Raw genomic sequence first — 21,909 nt, forward strand, 5'->3', positions numbered from 1 at the left:
TGTAACTCTTTCAAAGCAGACATCCTAGATCTGACTATATGAAAAGACTGGATATACTGTCCCTGCCTAATTTGAAATGATGGGGTAATGAGAAAAAACAAAAACAAAAACTTTTAGATGACAAACATTATCCATTATAGTAAGATGAAGACTGCTTCAGATTGTGTGGTCAAGGCTGCAGGAAATGTGTGATTTTTACTCACGCCTAAATTGTAACACATATAAATAAAATCGGAATACCAGATTTTTTATGAAATTGGGGAAAAGAGAAAACAGCAAATAAACCTGAGAAATGATTGAGCAGAAGACCAAATGATCTTTAATAAGTAATGTATCAGTCTCTGTAGTTATGGCAAAATGTAAAAAAATAATAATACTAAAACACTAATAATAATCACAATGTGTTAAAGAATAGGTCAACCCCACCCATCACACATTGGTATTGAAGTGTTTTTTTTGTTAATCTTCCTCCTATTGAGCCAGAGAGAACATACCCACATGATCAGTGAAAGATTTGCTGCATATAGATGGGTTAGTAGTTGAAATGCTCTTAATGTCCTTTTTGTTAGACAAGGTTACATACGTGGGGATGAGTGCATGCCTATTTGCGGGGTGTGGTGACGGCCTCTTCCTTGACACATTGGCCTCAATTCACTAAGATCATGCTGGAGATAATAAGGCAAGAGAAAACTTACCAGCACACAGTTAGAGAGTTATCTTATCTCTTCATTCCTTAAGTTACCTCATCTGTAGTTAAGTTACCTCCTCTGTAGTTGAGTTATCTCCTCTGTAGTTATTTTCACACGTAGTTAATTCACTTTAGAATTCTAGAGTTATTTTCAGAATTGAAGAGTTAATGTAATGATCCGCTCTGCTGTCTGCACAGGCAGACAGCTGTTTGTCCATTCTTTAGGTCCAAGGGTTGCAAGTCTCTTGAAAAGAGACCTCTCTTCGCTTTGCAACTTTCAGAGTTGCTCTGCTGGTGAGGAATTTGCATATACTTGTCATGCAAATTGTTTAGCTGCCTCCTTTGATGGCTTGCAGTATAAATACCTTTTGCTCCCAGAATCCCTGGCTGGTCATAGAGGTTTGTTCCTGCAAACTCACCCGGAGTGTCAGCCATTGCTATCTTAGTGTAGCTAATTCTTGGGGAGTGCTCCTTGCATTCCTATTTAGTGCAGTCAAGTTTTTGTTTTATTTGTACTGCCTATTCTGTCTCGTCTGTCTTGCGATTGTCTTGTTGCCAGCAGCGGTTGACAGGAAATCGTTCTGTCTGTCTGGGAGTGTAGGCCAGAGCTGCGGTTGCTACTGGCTACTCCATCCCCTAGTGGTAGTGGCAGTGGTTCCTTCTGTATTCTGCCTTAGGGGTGCTAGCCAGAGCAGCGGTTGCTACTGGTAGCCCCATCTGTCTGTATTGCCTGGTACGGACGCTTGCTGTAGACTCGGTGAGGCAACCGTTTAGCAAGCGTTCGAGTTCTCTATTTTATGTTTGTGTTTCATTGGTTAGTTAGGGTGGCACGCTTATCACTGGGCGCCTAACGCGCGGTGATCGTGTTTAGCTGTTGCGATTGAGTGCGGTGTTCGCGTTTAGCTAGCGTTTGTATTTTCCTTTATGTTCTGATTGTTGTTGCTTGCTGTGTCTTCTTGCTACTCTCGTGCTCTGTCCTGCTCGGTCTTGTGTCAATGTTGGCAGTCGCCAGTCTTGCGATTGCGTTCCCACTTCGTTTCTGTTGTTGTGTGTTCACCGTCGCTGGGTGGCGACTAGATTGGTGGACATACATACATTCTATATCTGTGCTCTTTCGGTCTGGTGTCGCTGTTGGCAATCGCCACTCTTGTGATTGCGTTTCCCAATTGGTTTCCGCTGTTGTGTGTTCACCTTCGCTGGGTGGCGACTGGATTGGTGGACACACATACATTCTGTCTCTGCGCTCACTTTTCTCTCTACTGATGCATCGCACCAAATCTGGGTTCTATCGTTTAATACGCTTGTGGAGGACTTCCGCAGTGTCAGCGCACATCTTGTGCGCTGACCATGGAGATATTCCACAATCGTTACAGTTAACTTAAAGACAGAAGAGTTAACTTTAGGTTTGCCTGAGGTAAAATGTTTCCTGAATGATACAAGCCTCATCACCATGGTGATAACTCTAGAAATGTTATTAAAGACAGGAGATAAGCTTAGTGAATTGAGGCCATTGCCTATTATTAGCACTTCAGAGAATTTTTTATAAAAGTATTGGGTTTTTTCATTCATAAAGGCTCATTTTGATTTCTATGGTAGCAACATGCCGGTTTTCACTGCCTGCAATTCAGGGAATATATGTGTGCAACAAAGCACACTCCAAATGGCTACACAGCTGAATTCCTTTTGTCAGTCAAATATACGACAACATTTTATTTTCAAATCTGCAGTGACTGGTCTACTCAGTTCCAATGTTTACATAGTAATAATAAATTAAAAGGTGATAGTACAAAGACAGCATATCCGATATTGAAACTGCAAAATGTTATTCTTATATTTTCAATGAGATAAAGGACTTTAATGATTTGCAAACCACCACATGCTGTTTATCTACATTTAACACAACATCTTTACTTTTTGGGAAATGGGGTTGTAGCTCCTCGGCGTCAGCCAAACTACAATGCCTTCTAAAGGAAACTCTTTCAAAATATTATTTTGGTCAGGCCAGCTCAAAATGAGCCAAAGCAGTAAACACAATATGGCAGACACTTCATGCAGAAGCATAATAAGAATGTTATATTTTTTAGCTATAGGGGAGGGGGGGGGGGGGGCAAAGTGGACAAATGTTCCCAGGCCCAGCACTGTAAGGGTACTCAGCGTGGTTGCCGTTTGTTTTTTCCTTACTTGTGAGTGACTTCCATCGGTCATGTCACAGTGGATCAGCCTATGCTTTCCTTTAGAACCACAAGAGATAATTTGAAAAATACAATCTAAATAGTGTACTTGTTAAGGGCACCAAATCCTGGCTAGGGTCAGTACCTATTCAGTAAGGAGTTTAATGCAAGACTCCCTAACACTGCAAGGTTGCCTCTTGAGCGCGTCCCAGTGGCTGCAGCTATTGAGTGCTTTAATGCAAAAAGAAGTAACAGAGGCGCCAAAATAGGGTAAAATATATTAAAAGCCGTCTAAAAGGAAGGAAATGGGTGGATTCACCTGGCTCAGGTACATAAATGACCAAGCAATATAAGCTGTTTATGGCCAAAACATTTTATTTTACAACAATTCTCCAAAAAATGCTGCAACGCGTTTCACGGGCCAAGCATCCTGCTTCATCAGGCAATTGAAGAAGGAGAACTCTATAAAAAACAAACATAAAAAACAAGACTAAGAGGTGCTAGGAATGGATCAACATCACAGCCAGTTCTATACAAATAAATCAGTTATTTACAAATCAATCCCCATTTGTGCAACAGTAGTTGATCAAATGTCCATCATACCTTGTTAAATAAATAAAAGCCAATGTATATGATATAAACTGTAAAAAAACTCTTTTACATAGGTCTAAATGTCCCTTTATGTCACTTAGATCAAAGACTGGTTCTGTAGCTTTAACACACGCATAGTCAGAAACCTCTGGAGATGAATGGTGAATCTAAAAAGGTCTCAAATATAAATGTGCACGGTGGCACCAATAAAACTAAACTGTAACTTACCAATTGTAGATCTATCTCTCTGCTAGAGCGCCTCTGTGAGGGGCTGCGGCGTCCAGCAGGCTTAATGTAATATTGCGTTGGCGCCCAAACCCTGGCCGCCCGGATGTGAGTACCGGAAGTCTCATTACGTCAGGGTAGCGGTATGCGACAAGAGGTACGCATGACGCTTGGTAGGTACTAGTTTGGGTTGCGTGATGCGACGATAATGACGCATCACTGTATTGGAAATGACGAGGCGGAAGCGGAAATGAGGTCGCAACAATATGGATATGTGGCGCATGCGTGAGGGGGAGGATGCGGCCTCTTCCGCCATCTTGGTAGTGGGAATATATCCCTGACAACTGTTAGGGGATCGTAGAAAGAATATATAAACAATAGGGGCTGGACTCAGGGTAAATCTATCTTGATCTCAATATGAAGGCTATCCCCTTCGGTATAGAAGCTAAAATATATGGTGTAAATATCCGTATATTGTATATAATACTACCCTCTAGTGGTGAAAAACATTATTGCTGATCTTGATTCCTGTATTTAAAAAACAAGCAGAGGAAAGAAAAAGGTTATCCCTACATCCAAGATCATTCAAAGTAAAGGATATGTATATATATATATATATATATGTATATATATATATATATATATATATATATATATATATATACACAAACATATATGCATAAATTATGTATATAAGAATATATGTACATAAAAAATAATAAAATAAAAATTAAAAACTCACAATCATATAGATAAAAACTAAAACCGTATAAATTATACAATTAGGTTAAGGGAGAGTAAAAGAGAGGACTATACACTTCCATTCTGAATTTGTTGACTAGTATAATTTCTCAAGGATTTCATTCAGTCCCTCAGGGACGAGGGCTTTAAGAATCTGAATCCAATACATTTCTTTGTTCCGTATGGCCTCAGAAATATTTGGTGTACATATAGATTCAATGAACGTGATTTTAAGGAATTGGGGGTCACCATTGTGATAAGTGTTGAAGTGCCTGGAAACGCTGTGGAGGGGATATTTTTTGAGGATATTCCTCTTATGTTGTCCAATTCTGTCTCTAGCTGTCTGCGTGGTACGTCCAATGTATTGTAAACTGCAAGGACACGAAATCAAATATATTATATTCCTAGAATTACAACACATACTGTGCTTAATGGTGTACACCGCATTAGTAGCAGTGGAAGAAATACTGGTCGTGGTGTTAACAAACTGACAGGCTGTACAGCGAGTGGAATTACACTGGTGGGAACCTGGAGTAGACCCAACATTACTAGTTGTATTCGTGGAACAGGATAAATGGGATTTACTGGGGACCAGTAAACTACGAAGATTCGGGGCTCTCCTAAAAGTTAAGAGGGGAGTTTTAGGTATCGTTAATTTGAGGTGAGGATCTTGAGTTAATATCTCCCACCTATTTTGCAGTATGGATCTTATTTGGGTATGTTGTTTGCTATAGCCCGTAATAAATCTGGGAAAGGTGATGGCCGTAGATGGATCAGATCTGGCAGTGATCGCCGGGATAGTGGTGGCTTTATGTTGCGCGTCCTTAATTAATTTTTTAGGGTAGCCACGTTCAATGCATTTTTTGGTTAAGGTGTCGGATTGTGTGTGGAAAACAGGAAGATCTGTGCAGTTGCAAAAAATTCTACAGTATTGGGAATAAGGTGTATTGGTGGTCCAAGGGCGGTGATGGAAGCTGTTAAAATAAATGTAATTATTAGAATCAACGGTTTTAAAATGGGTCTTAGACTTGATGGTATTATCTTCGATATACAAAACTAAATCTAAAAATTCTATGGACATACAATGGTGCTGGGCCGTAAAGGTTAGGCCAGCCGGATTGCTATTAAGAAATTCCAAAAATCGCGGGATGTCTGTAGGGTCACCTTTCCAGATGAATATGAGGTCATCAATATACTTTCTATAAAAAATGATGTTATTAATGAATGGATGTTGTGATTCAAATTTCAATAGCTCCAGATAGCCCATAGCAAGATTAGCGTAGGACGGCGCAAAGGAGCTTCCCATGGTTGTCCCTGATACTTGATGGTAGAATTGACACTTTCTTGATGGTAGAATTGACACTTTCTTTGATAAATTGTTGTTGTGACGTGGGCATATTGGGGTTGGTGGCTAGATAATATTCTAAAGCTCTAAGGCCAAAATGATGTGGGATATTCGTGTAAAGTGAGGATACATCACATGTGAGCCAGATAAATTCATTATTCCAAGGTATGGTCTGCAGAAGATTAATTAGATGTTGTGAATCCTTGAGGTAAGATGGTAAAGACTGTACCAATGGTTGTAAATGTGTATCTACAAATTTGGATAAATTACTGGTTATGGAATCAATGCCGGATATAATCGGTCTGCCTGGTGGTTTGGTGAGACTTTTATGAATTTTTGGTGGGTAATAGAAAAACGGTAATTTGGGATGTTGATTAATGATAAAATTTCGTTCATTCTTCGTTATAATATTGTTGAAAAAAGCTTGGTTGATGAACGATTTAAGGGTAGAATTGAATGAAATAGTGGGATCTATGGCCAATTTTTCATAATGGAGGGGATTGTCAAGTAATCGAAAAGATTCCAAAATATAATCTGTATTATTGAGAATAACAATCCCTCCCCCTTTATCAGCAGGCTTTATAGTGATATTGTGGTTGTTTCTGAGAGAATTTAGGGCCCTCTGTTCCTGTTTGGTCAGATTGGATGTAGATGATTGTCAATATAAATCTAAGTTGAGTTTTTGAAGATCATTAAGGACTAAAGTATAAAAGGTATCTATAAAGTTGCCTTTTGAGGCTGTAGGATAAAACCTAGATCTGCCTCTCAATTGAGTAGTGATAAATTTCTCAGTAGAGATCTCATTGGTGTTAACTATACAAGTCGGAAATAGATCGTTATTGGTGAGTATTAGGTTATTGGTAGGGTCTAACAGACTGGCCTGGTGTTTTTTGATGGCAAAGTGTCTTTTAAGCGTTAGTTTTCGAATATATGAATTTAAATCAACAAATAATTTGGATAGTTCCAACGAATACAACTAGTAATGTTAGGTCTACTTCAGGTTCCCAACCGTGTAATTCCACTCGCTGTACAGCCTGTCAGTTTGTTAACACCACGACCAGTTTTTCTTCCACTGCTACTAATGTGGTGTACACCATTAAGCACAGTATGTGTTGTAATTCTAGGAATATAATATATTTGATTTCGTGTCCTTGCAGTTTACAATACATTGGACGTACCACGCAGACAGCTAGAAACAGAATTGGACAACCTAAGAGGAATATCCTCAAAAAATATCCCCTCCACAGCGTTTCCAGGCACTTCAAAACTCATCACAATGGTGACCCCCAATTCCTTAAAATCACGTTCATTGAATCTATATGTACACCGAATATTTCTGAGGCCATACGGAACAAAGAAATGTATTGGATTCAGATTCTTAAAACCCTCGTCCCTGAGGGACTGAATGAAATCTTTGAGAAATTATACTAGTCAACAAATTCAGAATGGAAGTGTATAGTCCTCTCTTTTACTCTCCCTTAACCTAATTGTATAATTTATACGGTTTTAGTTTTTATCTATATGATTGTGAGTTTTTAATTTTTATTTTATTATTTTTTATGTACATATATTCTTATATACATAATTTATGCATATATGTTTGTGTGTGTATATATATATATATATATATATATATATATATATATATATATATATATACATATACATATCCTTTACTTTGAACGATCTTGGATGTAGGGAGATAGGTTTTTTCAAAAAAAATAACCTTTTTCTTTCCTCTGCTTGTTTTTTAAATACAGGAATCATGATCAGCAATAATGTTTTTCACCACTAGAGGGTAGTATTATTAATATAATACAATATACGGATATTTACACCATATATTTTAGCTTCTATACCGAAGGGGATAGCCTTCATATTGAGAAACAAGATAGATTTACCCTGAGTCCAGCCCCTATTGTTTATATATTCTTTCTACGATCCCCTAACAGTTGTCAGGGATATATTCCCACTACCAAGATGGCGGAAGAGGCCGCATCCTCCCCCTCACGCATGCGCCACATATCCATATTGTTGCGACCTCATTTCCGCTTCCGCCCCATCATTTCCAATACAGTGATGCGTCATTATCGTCGCATCAAGCTACCCGAACTAGTACCTACCAAGCGTCATGCGTACCTCTCGTCGCATAGCGCTACCCTGATGTAACGAGACTTCCGGTACTCACATCCGGGCGGCCAGGGTTTGGGGGCCAACGCAATATTACATTAAGCCTGCTGGACGCCGCAGCCCCTCACAGAGGCGCTCTAGCAGAGAGATAGATCTACAATTGGTAAGTTACAGTTTGGTTTTATTGGTGCCACCGTGCACATTTATATTTGAGACCTTTTTAGATTCACTATTCATCTCCAGAGGTTTCTGACTATGCGGATGTTAAAGCTACAGAACCAGTCTTTGATCTAAGTGACATAAAGGGACATTTAGACCTATGTAAAAGAGTTTTTTTTACAGTTTATATCATATACATTGGCTTTTATTTATTTAACAAGGTATGATGGACATTTGATCACCTACTGTTGCACAAATGGGGATTGATTTGTAAATAACTGATTTATCTGTATAGAACTGGCTGTGATGTTAATCTATTCCTAGCACCTCTTAGTCTTGTTTTTTATGTTTGTTTTTTTATAGAGTTCTCCTTGCTCAATTGCCTGATGTAGTGGGATGCTTGGCCCGTGAAACGCGTTGCAGCATTTTTTGGAGAATTGTTGTAAAATAAAATGTTTTGGCCATAAACGGCTTATATTGCTTGGTCATTTATGTACCTGAGGGAGGTGAATCCACCCATTTCCTTCCTTTTAGACGGCTTTTAATATATTTTACCCTATTTTGGCGCCTCTGTTACTTCTTTTTGCATTATCTAAGTCCACCCTTGGTGGAGGGGTGCATCCCCATTCCTTTTTCTATCTACAGAAAGCGACTTTTTAACCTGAGTGGGGTCAGGTGATAATTCTCCCCACCTGCTTTTTCAGTGGTCGCCTGTTTGGTGACCCAGACTTGTGAGTATATTTTCATTATCCTTAAACTTATCCAAAATCTGCAGTAACTACTACACCAGATTGGGCTCTCGGTTTCTTGTTTTTTGTCTTTCAAATTGAGTGCTTTAAGTCTGACAGGAGAAAAGCACTATACAAATGTTAGGATTATTGAATGCAGTAAGTAAACTCACTGGCAGAGATAATATATACAGTATATTTATATACACCACCGGTGAGCTAGGTGCAAGGTGAGCTGAATGACAGCTCAAACCCCTAGTGGCATAAAATGCTATTCCCCCCCTCGGAGTTGTCGCAACTCGAAGAGAGATATAAATAGGTATCTGGCGATAACATTACTGCTACGCTGAGCGCCATGTGCCGAAACCACCTGCTTCGCCTAAATTTCCCTGACTAATACCTAAATAAATGTATAAATATATGTTTGTGTAAATGGTTAACTGATTTATTTTTTCAGGTGGGGGAATGGAGGCAGATTTTTAACCCATGTAAAATATGTGTATTATTATTATCACGGCTACTACAACATGCTTGAAAACTGGCCGACTATTTTTTCTTACATACTTTATCTTTCTGCTTACAATAAAGCAAAGATCCCACCTGAAGGGAGAGGGAGGCTAATATTTACATCTTTACCAACTTACCTACAAAGTGAGATGTTGTTCCTGACTAATTCTTGACCATAGTTTCATGTAGTTACTGTATGTGTAACAATTTATATCAATATATAATATGCTTTATACAGTACGTTGAATATAATGACAAGCAATTATTGTTTTCATGTGGGGAATATTTCTTATATCAATATGACACAGTAGACTAGTTAGATTTACTTCTTTGTTTGTATTTGTTATTGTATGAAAATACTAAATCAATAAAAACACTGTTAAAAATCAAGCACAGTAACCAGTTTGCATCACATAGCCTTATCTTATGATCAGACTGCTACATGACAACCAATCAAAGAACTGCTGTTTGCTGTGCATCCAGAACTCAGTCAGCTGTAGGAGCCTAACCCCAGTACTGTCAAATTAGCATCAGTAGTGAAATAGCAAAGCATAGATCAATGGGCACCCCATACAAGGACCTTCCTGAGAATCCACTAATTCACAATAAAGCCATTACAAAATGGTTAAAGGTAGACTCTTTTTTTTCTTTTTTAATTATAAAAATGTAATTTATATAATTAACACACAAGGGGCTTGATTCACAAAGCGGTGCTAACTGTTAGCACGCCTGTGAAAACCCCCTTAGCACGTCTAAACAAACTTTTCGCGCATAAAACTTTACGCGCGCAAAACTTTATGCGCGTAAAACTTTACGCGCGTACTGCACAGAGCACAGGGCGCACCGCGCGAAGTGCCCATTAAAGCCTATGGGACTTAGCGCGCGTAAAACTTTGCGCGCGTAAAACTTTACGCGCGCAAAGTTAGCGCACGATCTGATTGAGATATCCGGTGCTAACCTACTTAGCACCCTGGTTAGCGCGTCTAAAGACTTTAGACGTGCTAAGTAGGTTAGCACCGCTTTGTGAATCAAGCCCAAGCTGTTTTCTAATTCTAATTGTTTACTTATTTATATTTTTGTGTGCTTTAATATTGCATTATTGATTGGTGTCGTAAAATGAGATCCTGATCAATAATGCAATATATGTGCAGTATTGATTTGAGCCCATTTTTAGTGCTATCATGTCCCCTTCTGTAGGTACAGTGGAATCTGTTAATCTATACCTATACTAATGGTGAACTAGCAGTACTGGGTGCTGCTGCTTTCCTGTAACATGTTGCTTTCTTTTTGAATTAGCTGACTGCAGTGCTTATCACCCTTCTTTAGGTCTTGTCATCCCTTGCACACACTATTTAAAGAGGATTTTACTGAATATAACTTAATGAATAAAATTGCTTGTTTTGTACAATTTTAATTTATATTTGCCCTTTTTTAAAATATTTCCTCACCCTGATTTACTTTCTTAATTTATCAATATATCACAGATGGCGACCTCTTTACTGCTGGCACTGTGGAGTGTTCTTTTCTTCCTCTCAGTAAAGTGAGCAGGAACAACACATTGGGCCATATGCAATTCACTTTTTCTCCTTAGTTTTTTCCAAGTTTATAGTTTCACACCTTGTGAATAAAATACCTTATAAACCACCAGCAAGCAAGAAAATGCACAAAATAATTTTTACAGTACTTGGTACTTTTTTAAATTGGGAAATGCTGAAAAGTTATTTTAAATAAAAGATTTAAAAAAATTTCACCTAGGAGAAGACTTAGGGGAAAAAGTGAATTACATATGGGTCATGATTAGAAACCCAAACAGTTCGCCAGCAAGCAGTATTCTGTGAATATCGGCTGTTCACATTCGCAGCGAACAGTAAACATTTGGCGTGTTCGATTTGCCCTCTATACATCCTCATTGAGCTAAACTTTGACGCCTAGGGATGGTCGGAAAATTCAGTGGAATTATAAATTCCGTGATTCCGGATGGAATTAATAATTCCGATTCCGTTAGTCGGAACGGAATTTCTATCCATCTCAAACGGAATTCCGCGGAAAATTTATAATTCCGACGGAATTTTCAGAAATTACAACAAAAATATCTCTCTCTCTCCTCCTCCTCCTCCTCCTCCTCCTCCTCCTCCTCCTCCTCCTCCATCCATCCATCCTCTTATATCATCCAGTAAGGAATTGCAGATTTTCAAAACAGCTTATATACCATAGCTGGGATTTGAACCCAGGATGCAGTGTGTAGTAGGTAGTAGGTATCTGTCTTACCCTCTAGACCATGAACCACACTACATGGTAAAGCTGGCCTAGCATAAACCATACTACCATTATGATCAATTCAATAGAAAAAGTAGCATGATTAAGGATTGGTACTTTTTGAAAAGCATGCTTATATACCATAGCTGGGATTTGAACCCAGGATGCAGTGTGTAGTAGGTAGTTGTCTTACCCTCTAGACCATCAACCACACATCAGGGCTAGGCCGAGGCAGAGGCTGGAGAGGCTCCAGCCTCAGGGCGCAGTGTAGGAGGGGGTGCACAATTCATTCAGCTGTCATTCCCAATTGTGTTTGAAGCAGAAAGAAATAAGAAAAGGTGATACATGGCAGCGACTGCAAGCCAGATAAGTAGCGATTAAGGTGTTGGGGGGGTTGGGGGCCCTGGGGCACCTCTTAGTGTAATAGCAATCAGTGTGTGACGGCTGGGGTGGGAGGGATGGGGGGGTGCACTTTGCTGTCTCAGCCTTGGGTGCTGAAGGACCTTGTTCCACCTCTGCATGCTAAAGCTGGCCTAGCATGTACCATACTACCATTATGATCAATTCAATAGATCTGCTATGGTATATAAGCATGCTTTTCAAAAAGTACCAATCCTTAATCCTGCTACTTTTTCTATTGAATTGATCATAATGGTAGTATGGTACATGCTAGGGGAGGAGGAGGAGGAGGAGGAGGAGGACAAACAGCCCTTTTGAGGGTTAGCACATCGGGCTCTTGTGTTTTTTTGTGTGTGACACTCCACAGCCCACTGACACCCAGAGCTGTGTGCACACTACTACTGTTGCCTCATTAAGTTGCAGGCACAGAACCACTCCAGTGCATTATTGTTTCACTGTATTCTGATAGTACTATTGCATTTCTCTGTTTGAGACACTCCACAGCCTACTAACACCCAAAGCTGTGCATAATGTGATTTCTGCCCTTTAGGGGTTAAAACCTGACTCTGCGTCAACTCCGTAATTTTTGGTGGCACTTTTGGCATGGATCCCCCTCCATCACTGTTCAGGTGTTAGACCCTTTGAAACACGTTTTTCCTCACTTTTGTGGCCACAAACAGTCTTTGTAGGTTTTAAAATTTGCCTGCCGATTGAAGTCTGTGGCGGTTCGCTAGAAGTTGCCTATCAACTGTTTTTTGTAGGGATACGTGCAATATGGCCTACATTGTATTTTGTTATATGTTGCATAAGTGTAGGTATCTGTATGAGTTTTTAACCACATGTTTTTTCTATAGGTGGTTTTGTGGCAGTCCTATGATGGAAGTGCCAGGATCACGGTCAGTTACTGAATTATGTTTGTTGGTAGCCGAGGAGGAATGCCATATGACCGCTACATTGGGTGCAATTTATTGGACTATGGACTGAAGGGCTAATTGCTCAATGGGTGGAGTAATTAATGTTGGGTGGGGTTGCTTACTCTTGAATTTGTATTTATACCTGTGTATGTATGCTCGACCGCTGTTTCACACCTGAGGAACGATTTGTATCCATAACATGTAGTGTTCTTGTTCTATAATACACAGCAGGTTATTTGCAGCCAGTAGTGTGCCGTCTGTTTTTTTTATACGGAGGTTCGCCAGATTGGCCTGTTCGCAAACATTTTTCGGAAGTTCGCGTTCGCTGTTCCCGAACAGAAAATTCTATGTTCGCGACATCTCTAGTCATGATCTCCTAGAGTACACAGGGAGGAGAAGTCTTCATGAGATCATAGCATAGACTAAGCATTACTGGGAGAGTGGGGTTACTAATATACAGCAATCTATATTATTATGATTATTTAGTACTTATATACAGTAGCACAGACATCTTCTGCGTTACAGAGTATATATATAATATACATAGTCTTGTCCCTAACTGTCCCTCGGAGGAGTTCCCAATCTAATCCCTACCATCATGGCCGGCCTTTGACCTGAGCGACTGGATCGGTCGCTCAGGGCGCCGGCTTCCAGGGGGTGCACGTGCATTCAACTAGCCCTGGCCGCATTTCTACCTGGCTGCGGACTCCGGGTCCACCTGTGGCTGCTGCGAGTGGTAGCTCTGCCCCCTGGTGCCGCTGGGTGTGATGGGGGCAAAGGCTCCAGGAATCTGCTGCTTCCTCTTGCAGAGTGTGTGTGAGCCAGTAGCGCCTCCCCTTGCTCACAGGCGATGTCTGATTGGATGGCACAGCCTGCTTCAGTGGGGGATGCAGGCTGCTCCAGAGCTGCATACTTCTAATCAGAGAAAGACTTGTCACTCCTGACTCCTGGCCATCTTATGCCCCCAGCTACACTGCACTATAAGAAGACAAGCAGAAAAGTAAGGTTTCCAAACTGCCTCCCGAATGCGGAAGTGGGGTTGAGGGGGTCAGGGTGCACATATGCACTAAAGGGGGTTCTGCTTGTATTCACTTTTTATCTGCCTATATACACTACAAAGGGAATCATCTGCCTATATATACTAAAGGGGGGATCTGCCTATATACACTAAAGGGGGGTCTGTCTATATACACTAAAAGGGGATCTGCCTAGATACACTAAAGGGGATATGCCTATATACACTTGGGGGGGAAGGGGATCTGTCTATATACACTATGGGGGGGGGATCTGCCTACATACACTAAAGGTGGGGGATCTGTCTATATACACTAAAAGGGGATCTGCCTATATACACTAAAGTGGGTATCTGCCTATATGCACTATATGGGGGGGGGGGGGGGGGTGAATATATTGTAAAAGGGCATGCACCATTATCTTCAAACAAGGATTTTCAATAAATAGATGGATCTTCACCCTGTTGGTACAAGGGGTTGGTTCCCGCACCCCCACAGAGGATTGCTGTGGTGCTGTTCCATCTCTCTTTAATCACTAGTTAAGCCTTTTGGATAAAGCTACTATGTCCAAAAGGCTACTGATGCACTGCTGTGCGCTCCCGCGGACGATTGCTATTAGCCCGGGGATCAATTAATGCAGTTCCCATTCATTGATCTAAGTCCCCGTTAGAAAGACCAACAGCTTCTATGAAAAGTCGCAATCTTTCTAAAAAAAAAAAAAAAGTTTCTAGTCCTCCCTTCACTTCCTGTAAGCATGATCACTCACTTACAGGACGAAAAAAAAAATGAATGAGGACATCTTGTGGCCAAACAGTAAAGCTACATCTACATACATTTTTTTTTAAAATAAACACACAATCAATTGTTTTTAAAATTAACTGTTTTCCTCTCACACTCAAAAAAATACCAAAATAAATGTTTAAATTAAAAAAAATTAGAATAAAAAAAAAAACACACATAAATAGTTACCTAAGTTTCTGAACTTTTTTAATATGCATGTCAAGAGGGTATATTACCATTATTTTTTTTAAATTATAAGCTTGTAAATAGTGATGGATGCAATACTGAAAAAATGCACCTTTTATTTCCAAATAAAATATTGGCGCCATACATAATAGGGACATAATTTAAATGGCGTAATAACCGGGACAAATGGGCAAATAAGATACGTGGGTTTTAATTATGGTAGGTATGTATTATTAGGTATGTATTATTTTAAAGCTATAATGGCCGAAAACTGATAAATAATTAATTTTTCAATTTTTTCTTTAATATTCCCGTTGAAAAGCATTTAGGAAAAAATAATTCTTAGCAAAATGTACCACAAAAGAAAGCCTAATTGGTGGTGGAAAAAACAAGATATAGATCAATTCATTGTTACAAGTACTGATAAAGTTATTGGAGAATGAATGGGAGGTAAAAATTGATCAGATGCATAGGGTCAAAAAACCCTGAAGGCTGAAGTGGTTAAGGAGGAACTGTACTGAAAATAATGTTGTGAATAAAACTGCTTTTTTTTTTCTTTTTTTTTTACAATATTTATTTATGAATTATTTAATCAGTGTTTGCCCATTGTAAAATCCTTCCTCACCCTGTTTTACATTCTGAAATTTATCACAGGTGTTATCTTTAGTCCTGTCAGGTGCAGCTCTGCAGAATGTTTGTTTACTGAGAGTTCTGAAGATAGTAGAAAATATAGCTAGTATTCCAGAATGCTCTGAGATGACAATTCTGCATAGCTAAACCCCCTAGGCTCAATATCACTGCAAGAGCAAGGCTATATACAGTACCAACATACAGCAACATATAGCAGAAGTGTTTCTGATGCTAAAACCAGGATAATTAGTGTAAAAGTAGGTATCCTCAAAAATGTATTGCCTTCTACTATATGTCACTACAATGCCTCTTTAAGAAGATCCATGGATTTTAACTCATCAAAGACTCCAAAACAAAATCAGCTGCAATTCAATGAATCATGTTATAGAACATCTACAAACTATAATCCCTGAAAGCCAATAATAGCCTACTTTTGTATACAGCACAAAACAAAAGAAAAGAGGATAACCCAGGCAGGTCCATGTTCTCAGGGATTGGAACTGTCACTGAATCAAATCTCAGGATGATTGGAAAACAAATTGCATGTGTCGAAGGCTTTGTTAAGGTCTACAAAGACCATGTACAGTGGTACCTGGTGTTCTCTGCACTTTTCTTGGAGTTGACGGAGCATAACTATCATATCATCTGTAGATTGTCCAGGACAGAACCCACATTGGCTTTCAGGGTAGACACGCATTGCTAGGGTTTCTAGCCTTTTCAATACTACCTTTCCAAAAGCTTTGCAAGCAATGCTCAATTTAGTTGTTGCAGTCTCCTCTGGGGCTCTGGTGCCTTTTTCAACTGATACTGTCTAGCAAATCTTTAGTGACTGAATGTGCATATGGAGCCAGTTAAGGACCAATAAAATTAATGGTAACCTACAATTAATTTAACTTTGCCCAACATTTCCATTTTGTGACAAAGGTATAGTAAGTACAGTTTGTGTCACAATATGCAAATCTTTTGATGGCAAACATCAGAGAGTAATACTTTAGAACATGTGATACAAAACTCATGACCTACGTATGGTTTTTCAATAAAATATTGATTATTTGGTTTGAGAGTGATGAAGACCTTGAATTCCACAGAAAAATGTCTGCTCTGAGCCAATCAGTTGTGAGTGATGTAGGAAGGTGCTGGATGAACTAACTCTCTACTATAGAACAGGAATATCAGCTAATCTCCCAGAGTGCTCTGTGGCAGAAGGCTGTATTACACCAAAGCCTAGGACAAACATCACTGGGAGGATAGCAATATACATCAATATATAGACATAGTGTGAGGATCCGCTCGGCTGCCTGCGTAGGCAGGCAGCCTTTTGACCACTGTTCAGGTCTGCATTCTGCAGGTCTCTGGAAGAGAGACCTTTTGTCAGTTTGGCAGCTTGCTGCTGAGGAATTTGCATACGTTTGTCATGCAGATTGCCTAGCCACATCCTCTGGAGGTTTGTAGTATAAATACTATGTGATATCACAGACCTGGGCTGGCCATAGGGGTTAGTCCTGTGTAAACACTCCTGGAGTGTCAGCCTTGCTCTTTGTTTGAAGATTAGCCTAGAGTAATTCCTGGGACTGCACTAGGCAGGTTCCCTAGTGCAGTTAGGATTGCATATCTGTTTTGTTTGTCGGTTGCGATTGTCCTGTCCCAGCGGTGGTCGACAGGAGATCGTTCTGATCTTTGTTCTTGGAGTATAGCTGGAGCAGCGGTTGCTACCAGCTATCTCCTCTAATCTGTCTTGCCTGGATCGCACTCGCCTTGCGCTAGTGCCGTGGATCCGTCTCTCTCACTTATTCCTGTTTTCGTGTATCTGTCTTGTCTGCTACGAATGCTTGCTGGAGGCTCGGTGAGGTAACCGTTAAGCAAGCGCTCGCGTCCTCTGTTTCATGTTTGTCTGTCGGTGGTTAGTTAGGCGTGCTTGTCTCTGTTGTGCTTATCACGTGGGGACCGCGCATAAACGCGTGCACTGTTGCGAATGAGTGCGGTGTTAGCGTTTGTTATTTTCCTTACCTCCTCATTGTATTATTTGCTGTGCCTTTGCTACTCTCGTGCTCTGCCTTGCTGTAGCCTTGTGTCACCTCTGGCAATCGCCTCTCTCGCGATTGCGTTCCTACTTCATATCTGCTGTTGTGTATGCACCGTCACGGGTTGGCGACTAGTTTGATGCACACACATACAATTTGTCCCTGTGCTCATTCTCTTTCGCAATCGCTTCTCTTGCAATTGCGTTCTCACTTGGTTTCCTTTGTTGTGTGTCCGCCGTCGCAGGGTGGCGGCTAGGTTGGTGGACATACATACATTCCTCATCTGTGCTTATTCGGTCTTGTGTCGCTGTTAGCAATCGCCATCTCTGGCTATTGCCTTCTCACTTTGTCTTCATGGTTGTGTGTTCATCGTCGCAGGGTGGCGACTAGTTTGGTGGACACACATACCCTCTGTCGCTTTGATCTCTCTCTTTCAGGGCTATCTTGCCCTGCGTTTCTTCCCTTCGTACAATTCCTGTCTGGCGTGTGTGGCAGGGCAGAGGAGCTGTTCCTCTGCACTCCACAGCTCCACCTGCCGACAGGAATTTCCCTCTACAGGTGCATTGCACCTTTTGCTGGGTTCCCTCAAATTACACGCTTGTGGAGGATTTCCGCAGTGTCAGCGCACGTCTTGTGCGCTGACCACGGAGAGAATCCCACAATTGTTACACATAGGAAGCATATAAGATATAGGAAGCATTTCTGATGCTGAAATCAGGGTAATTGAAGAAAAAGATGTATCCTGAATAATGAATTACATTTTACTATATGTCATTATGGTTCCTTTTTAAACTAATCCTCTTTTACACTGAGGTTAATTTTCAGAAAAAAACACCATACACATTACAGGAACTAAGCTCTTAACTTCTATTTACAAGAAAAAAAACTGACCCACATGCCTCAGAAATTACAGCTTTCATCCCAGATGTATAAATAATTCAGTAATTTACAGAAAACCATAAAAGTCATAACATGAAACTGCATGCATTCTTAAAAAGGAACTGTAGTGAAAATGACGTAATGAATACATTATTATTTTTTTCATATACAATTTTCATTTATAAATGATGTAATGCTCTGGAGGTGACAATTTAATCAGCTTAGGCCAGTGATCTGCAAACTTGGCTCTCCAGCTTTTAAGGAACCACAATGCATTTGCCTTTATGAATCATGACTGTGGCTGTCAGACTCCTGCAATGCATTGTGGGAGTTGTAGTTCCTTAGCAGCTGGAGAGCCAAGGTTGCAGATCACTGGCTTAGGCTAAGCATCACTGGGAGGGCAGGGCTACATACCCGTATACAGCAATATATGGACATAGGAAGAGTGATGCTGAAACCAGGTAAATTACCGTAAAAGAGGGTATGCTGAATAATTAACTGCATTCTACTATATGTCACTACAATGCCTCTTTAAAGAAACAAACAACCATCTGGAATACCTTGAGAGAGCCTTCCTTATACAAGGATATAGCTTTCTAATGACAAATGTCCAAATGAAGAAGGCAAGTTCCAACAGTGTAGCTCACCTCCTGACACACAAGCAGAGCAAGGAAGATAACTGTTTCCAACTGAATGTCACCACTAACCCACATCTGCAGATCTTAGGAAGGTTCATTGTCGGCCCAGCTTACATAAGTATTACCGACTGACAAAGAATCTTCTTAGAACCTCTTCTCCTGCTCAGTAAACATTTCATGTGGAGTAATTTCCCTCATGCGCTATTTTTTTTTTTCATTGAGCATTCATTAAGAGTTTCACACACACGGCGATAGTTTAGCAAATTATCAGAAGACTGTATGACAATTCACAACATTTTTTACCTTCTTCTGACGCATTTCATTTGGTATTTTAAGGAATCTGCGCAGTATTTCATTCAGTATTTGATGGAGTATTGCAATGTAAAAAAATGGAAGCTAGACTTGATACAGATTAGCTTTTTTATTATTATACTGTCAAGTAAGGTGCAAGTCCAAGCTGCATAAAATTAATATGAAATTTGTATCAGCTCCAAACCATTACTATCTTATTAAAGGATACCAGAACTGAAAAAAAATATTTCTGCAGTGTGTGAGGGTTAAAAGTAGATACCATCCGCTCCTCCTGCCCCCTCCATCTGCCGCCGTTAGTCTAACATACATGCCGGTGTCCCGGCGACTTGCCTGACCCCTCACCCTGTGTGCGCAGTATGTCCTCCCCTCTTCACTTCTGGCCCTCTGATCCCTCTGTCTCCTCTGGGCTGCGCTCCACTACACCAAGCGTCACATGATTAGCATGTGACGCTTGGTGTAGTGGAGTGCAAACTTCGGGTTCTGGCCGTAACATATACAACACATGTGAAATTAGGGAAATACATGTTTTATTAACGTTATTTTCCCGAATAGTTTAATTAGATTTTACCTATTCTCTGCTCCCTTTTTCCTCCCTTCCATACCTTGGCTGTTTGTAATTTTTCCAACAGCTCCATGATGTAGGTAAGATACTGAACACTGCAAGTTAATTCGCCTAACTAGTCAGTGATTTGCCTCACTAGTTTTCCATCCAGTAAAAGCCTTTGTGGACTGACATTTCACAAAACGTTTCATAAAATCAGTCATGCTTTTTTTTTAACCAATAGACTGCAAGCTAATTTTTTTTTAAAAGAGAACCCGAGGTGGGTTTTAAGAATCCTATTAGCACACAGAGGCTGGTTCTGCATATAATCACCAGCCTCTGTTACTATACTGTTCCCCCCTGGCCCCCCCTGCGCTCCGCTGTCCCCCATAAATCAAACCCCCCCGTGCTAGCGACACGCAGCGTGTCGCTAGCAGGCTGTTTACATGCAGACTGTCACACTCCGCCAGTCCCCCGCCTCCTCTATAGTGCCGCTCCCTTCCCTCCAATCAGCTTACAGAGGCGGGGAAGGAAGGGACGCAGGCGGGGAGTGGTGCTATAGAGGAGAGGGGGGAGCGGTGGAGAGTGACAGTCTGCATGTAAACAGCCTGCTAGAGACACGCTGTGTGTCGCTAACACGGCGGTTTGATTTATGGGGGACAGTAGAGCACAGGGGCAGCCGGGGGGGAACAGTATAGTAACAGAGGCTGGTGATTATATGCAGAACCAGCCTCTGTGTGCTGATAGGATTCTTAAAATCCATCTCGGGTTCTCTTTAAAAAGCTACACACCAGTGCCTGCTATGTTTGCACTGTGTTTATTAAATGTCTTGCCAAGGTATACTGTACATGTACCTTTTAGTAGGTAGAAGATGCCAATATTATTGCAGTGACGATAGTAGCCAATAGTATAGCTCATTGTATCATTATATTTACAGATGAAATTTAAGACCTTTTTTCATGACTGGAATATCACCAGAGCATTTGCATTTGTTTACATTTTTATTAGACAAAGTGTTAAAGTAGGTTCACACTAGGTCCAGGAACGTATCCGTGGCTCCGTTTTAAAACCTGATGAAAACCGGAGCCACGGACAGCAATGTTAAAAAATAGCAGCCGTTTTGATCCAAACAAAAAACGGCTCCGTCTGTGTTTGCGAGGACTCATTTTCAAAACCTGAATGGAAGGTCCGGATCTGCTGCATTTTCACGCAACGCATATGGATCCTGATACACGCAGGGGAAGTGGCAGGCAATAGAAAAATGGATTCCCCTCTACACAGACATATTTGGACAGAAAAACGGATCCTTTCTGTGTCACAGCCTGGGGGAGGAGGGGGCAAGCAGCCAGGATGGGGGTGGCAGCGGGCAGCAGGGAGGGGGTTCGTTCCCCCCTCCCTTACCTGGGTCCCCCGTCCCCACTACCCCTTCAGCTAGTTGCGCAAATTGTTAAAATATAATGGCTGCAGCGAGCGGGGAAGATTACCTTCTCTCTACTTCCTCTGCTCGCCGCATCACTTCCTGCAATGCCGCCCTCCAAAGTATAGAGGGCGACATTGCAGGAAGTCTAGCTGCGAGCAGTCGAAGTGGAGAGAAGGTAATCTTCCCCACTTGCTGAGGATATTATATCATAACAATTTGCGCAAATAGCTGGAGGGGTAGCGGGGATGGGGGACCCAGGTGAGGGGGGGGAACGACTCCCCTGCCTGCTGCCACCCCCGTCCTGGCTGCTTCCCCCTTCACTTCGGTGCCCCCAGGCATACTTTTCCAAGGACTGGAAATGTATGCTCCAAAATTGTTTATTAAAAATGTAGGGGGGGGGGGGGGGAATACGGGTCCGTTTAAATCGGATCTGATCTGTCATGGACATAGTGTGGACCTAGTCTTACTGTCTGCGACAGCGCTAGTGGCCTTTGCCTCTTCTTTTTCTTAGGACTGTTTATAGGAATGCTATCACTCTTTTGTGCTATCTCTCTTCATCAAAAACATTACAATATGGAAATAAATACCAAAACAATAAACTATTTCATTCAATGCCAAAAACAAGTAAACTGTTC

Source organism: Hyperolius riggenbachi, chromosome 4 (assembly GCF_040937935.1).
Source record: "Hyperolius riggenbachi isolate aHypRig1 chromosome 4, aHypRig1.pri, whole genome shotgun sequence".
Classification (NCBI taxonomy): Eukaryota; Metazoa; Chordata; class Amphibia; order Anura; family Hyperoliidae; genus Hyperolius; species Hyperolius riggenbachi.